Below are 5,000 nucleotides of genomic sequence, written 5' to 3' on the forward strand. Positions count from 1 at the left end.
CTAATTTTTGTGATAGGAAAAATTGGAATAAATTGTTATTCACGGAGAAAACTGACATTTGTGTATTCAATATACATGAGAAAGTGGAAGTGCACATTATTTATGCATTCTAATGTTAACTATCTTCACAAACATTATATGACTGAGTAGAGAGAGCACTGGTGGTTATCTAGGTTGTTTAATAGTGGGCATTTATAGTCCTGAATGGCTTGTAGAATGTTTTCACTGAAATTGACTGATGGCCGAAGTTATGGCAGTGCAACCAACCCCAAGTATTTGAATGTAACGTAAAAGTATAAAATACGGAAACAAAGAGTGTCCATTCTCTTAAGTAAATATAATTTACAGAATTTGTTTTTACCAAAGGCGTAGACGCCATTTATCATCATACTCAATCTGGTGTTTAGATACTCCAGTCTCTTACAAACCATTCAAGTACTTTTGATACCATGAGCTTAAAGCGGGGTAGGAAGGGTGAACATAAGAACATAAGAACATAAGAATGAAGGAGACTGCAAGAGACCATAAAGCCTACACTAGGCAGCTCCGTATCCGTCACCACCTGTCATCCCCATCCATAAAGTTGTCTAATCGTTTCTTAAGACAACTGATAGTTTCAGCGCTTACTACATGGTTACTAAGTTTATTCCATTCGTCGACCACCCTATTAGTAAACCAATTCTTGCCTATTTCCTTTTTAAATCTAAAGTTGTCCAGTTTGAGAATGGGAACTAGGAAGAGTGAAAAAGAGAGGGAGGAGATACAGAGAGAGGGGAAAGAGCTGGGATAGGAGGAGGAAAAGGAGCAGAAAAAGAGGAGAAGTAGACCAAGGAAAAAGAGGAAGAGTTGGAGTAGGAGAACGAGAATATGAGGAAGAAGGGAAGAAAAAAAAAAAAAAAATGCGTCGAATAGTTGGGGGGGGGGGAGGAAGGGGAGGTGAGAATAATTGTGAAATTATAGTCACAACACAAAATCTGTCCTGGGTTCTAATGGAACACATACGCGCGCTTTCACAAACACACGCACACACACACACACACGGAAGGGGGGCGATAGCGAACGGTAGAACCGTGATGTAACAAAGTGGTTAAGTTTAGTAAGAATAAAAAAAGAAGCGAAATGAATAAAAAGGATGATAAACCGACATACGCTGAGACAACCAAAAGAAAATTAGATATGAGTAAGTATGAAACGCCTTTGGAAGTGTTTATAAAAAAAATTGTAATACTGATAGTCCTAGATATGAAGACGAATTATTCCATGGATTCAGAATAGAAAGAGTTATGGACCTCAAAAGCTTACTAATAAACCAAGAAATATTTGAAATGAAAAGGGAGATTGTTGAATGGAAAAAGGAACATAACCAATTATACAAAGAAGTGAGTGAACTGAGAAAGGAAAATGCACTATTAATTAGGGAAATGGAAGAAATGAAAAAGGAACTAGCTATAGTAAAAAATGATAATGAAAAGATGAAAAATTATGACAAATAAAAATTAAACTTTGTTGAGGAAAGTTAATGAGAAGATACTAATAGAGGCAGGCAAAGTTGGTGAAAAAACATGATGGAAATTAAAAACCAAATGAAAGAAGACAAAGAAAAAAAAATACTATTTAAAGAAATAGTCAAAGAACAAATGAACGAAAGTACAAAGAATATTGTGATAGAAGTAACAAAGGAAAAAAAGAGATTGGGTAAGAGACACATTAGACAAAAAAGAAGAAAAAAAAAAAGTATTGTAATCTATGGTATCAAAGAGAAACATGGACTAATAAAGTTCCAATAGGAAAAAGAGGAGAATAATATAGTGACGGAAATACTAAAAGAAATACAGGAGGAGGGACAAGGACTTGAAAAGGGAATAAAAGAAATTTACAGGATAGGGAAATATTCTGAAGAGAAGAATAGACCTCTCAAAGTAAAACTTATTTCGCAGAGGATAGCGGAAGAAATAGTAACAAACAAAGGAAGACTAGCAAAAAAGTAATAACTACAAAAAATTATGGATAAAAAAGAAATTGAGTGATGAGGAAAAAGAGAAAGAAGAACACTTAAAGAGGAAGATAAGGAAAAGAACGAGAAAAGAAAGGAGAACGAAAGGAAGGATTTTTTTTTTATTGAGAGTGATGGGCTTGAGAATGAGAAAATGGTACATAAGAGAAAAGAAAATGCGGGAGCAAAAAGAAAAGGCAGAAAATGAAAAAAATAAAGGTAACATATACCAACATAGACGGATTGATATCAGGAATAGGTGAATTGACTGACTATCCGGAACAAGAAAAGCCAGATATAATGGAGATTGTGGAGACAAAATTAAAAGGATCATTACCACTAAATAGTACAGACCAAGTATTATATAATTGTTGGATCAGAAACAGAAACAAAGCAGGGTGGAGGAGTCATGTTGCTAACCAAGAAAGGTCTAAATGCGACAAAAATCACAGAAGGAGAGAACAATGTGGAGTCTGTTATGATAAGAGTTGAGGATAGAGATATGAAAAATAGAAATTATGCAGTGATTTATGTCCCGCCTAAAACTCACGCATGGAATGAAAATGAACACTTCAAAATGCTGAAAGACACAAGAAAAACACTAAACAAAATATTAAAGAAAGAAGGAAATCTGGTAATTATGGGCGATTTTAACTCGAAAGAAATATGTTGGGAAGAAATGACTGTGAAAGGTGGAGAAGATCATTGGGGAAACATATTACTGGAAATAACTATTGATTACACATTGACGCAATGGGTCAAAGAAAATACCAGATATAGAAATAACGATGAACCCTCAAGATTGGATTTGATATTCACATCAGAACCCGAAATTGTGGATAAAATTGAATACAAGACACCAATTAGAGAAAGTGGTCACATACTACTAGAACTAGAATTAAACGAAGAAACAAATATAGAAATAAACGAAAAACAGAGAAAAATAAGACTAATGTGTAACAAAACAGATTTTAGGAAACTCAGAAAATTCTTTCAAGAAGCAAATTGGGAAAATATTAAAGATGAAGAAACAAAGATGGAAGAGAAATGGATAATTTGGAAGGAAATCTATAAGTACAAGTATGAAATCTATAAGTACAAATATGTACCTAGACAAAAACAGGAAAAGGTATACATACAATCCTGGTTCAATAAAAAGTGTAGTGAGGCAAAAGACAGAAGAAATAAAGCCTTGAAAAAATGGAAAAAATAAAAAATATGAGAAATGGAAAATATACAGCAAACTAAGAAATGAATATGTAAAAATACGTAGGGAAGAAAAAAGAAATTATGAAAGGGACATAATAGACAAATGTAAAGATCATCCCAAACTATTTTATAGATATGTAAACGGCAAACTAGAAAATAAACATACATACATACATATACCAAGGCTTTTTCCCCCTTACAAGGGAGGTAGCCAAAAAGGGAAAGGCACAAAAACACTCCCACCCATTACATCCCCAAATACACTCCACACCCCTCCCACCCTTCCTCTCATCTGAGCACCTCCTGGATGACGGGTCATCCCTGCACCCTGCCCACCGCCCTGGGTCAGAAGCAGTGTCGCAAGACACAGTACATCCACAGCAAGGCCGCTTCATTTAATCGGCGACGCCCCCTCTCCGTCCCCCTTTGCATATAAGGCGAGGACGGGGAGAAATCCCTTCGGGCTGCGTCAAAATTTACTCACACATACTACCACCCCCCCGCCCATTTCTCCTCATGAAGTCACATCATCCTTATAAAACCATTCTCCACTCACCTTTGTCTTCCGTCCTCGCCCTTCCTTCCTCAACAGACATTCCCCTCTTCCCCAAAGCCCCTTCACCCCATCCATCACCTCATCCGACGACGGCCCCTCACGTACACCCCCTCCACATCTGCCTTCCATACCTCTTTACTAGTCTTTCTTCACTCATTCTTTCCATATGTCCAAACCATCCTAATATTCTTTTATCAACCCTATCTCCCAAATCCTTTTTCACCCTGTTCTCCTCCTCACCTCCTCATTTCTCACTCTATCCAGCCTAGTAACCCCCACCATACTTCTCAGACACCTCATCTCAAACACATTCAAACTCCTTCTCTCTTCTTCTCTTATGTTCCACGTTTCTGCCCCATACAGTGCTGTTGGCACAATCACTCCTTCATACAGTCTCCTCTTCGCATCCATTCCCAAATGTTTATTCCTCATTACACTCTTTAAACCACCAAGGCATTTACTCGCTTCTCTCAATCTACATTCTACCTCCACCTTCACTCCACCTTTTCCTGCTACACTTGCACCCAAGTATCTAAAACTATCCACTTCCTCCAGTCGCTCTCCCTTAATGTTCACTTCCAGTCTACTGCCACTTTCACCCCTTGTACATCTCATCACCTTACTTTTACCCACATTTATCTTTAGCTTTCTTCTATCACATATTCTCCCAAACTCTGCCACAGCTTCCTCAATCCCTCCTCTGACCCTGCCACAAGCGCAGTGTCGTCCGCAAACAACAGCTGGCTCACCTCCCACTTTTCTCCATTTTCTTTAACCATCTCCAATCCCTGACCCACTACCCTTGCATTCACCTCGCACCACCCCATCCATGTATAGGTTGAAGAGCCAGGGCGACATAACGCATCCTTGACGAAGTCCCACCTTTACTCAAACCACTCACTCTCTCCATTTCTAATCCTAACACCTGCTCTACTCCTCTCATAAAAAACTCTTGACAGCTCCCAAAAGCTTTCCTCCTATCCCATAAATCTGCATAACCTCCCACAGTGCCTTTCTGTCTACCCTATCATAAGCCTTTTCCAGATCCATAAAAGCCAAAAAACATCCTTCCCCTTTCCTATAGCTTTCTCACATATCTGTCTTACCACAAAGATTGATCTACACAACCTCTACCGTCCTAAATCCACACTGTTCCTCAGCAATTACTCCTTCTGTTCCTCTCCTAATCCTCTCAATTAAGATCCTCCCATAAGCCTTCCTTACTACACTCAACAGGCTAAT

At 38.1% G+C, this 5,000-nt stretch overlaps 1 protein-coding gene across 3 annotated transcripts in view; it reads right to left on the reverse strand.

Moving 5' to 3' along the window:
- Positions 1-5,000, reverse strand: part of LOC143041068 (suppressor of lurcher protein 1-like) — a 678,774-nt gene that overhangs the window by 35,971 nt on the left and 637,803 nt on the right. The window lies entirely within an intron of this gene.

Source organism: Oratosquilla oratoria, chromosome 30, assembly GCF_046742065.1.
Source record: "Oratosquilla oratoria isolate Oo_2021 chromosome 30, ASM4674206v1, whole genome shotgun sequence".
NCBI classification, from domain to species: domain Eukaryota; kingdom Metazoa; phylum Arthropoda; class Malacostraca; order Stomatopoda; family Squillidae; genus Oratosquilla; species Oratosquilla oratoria.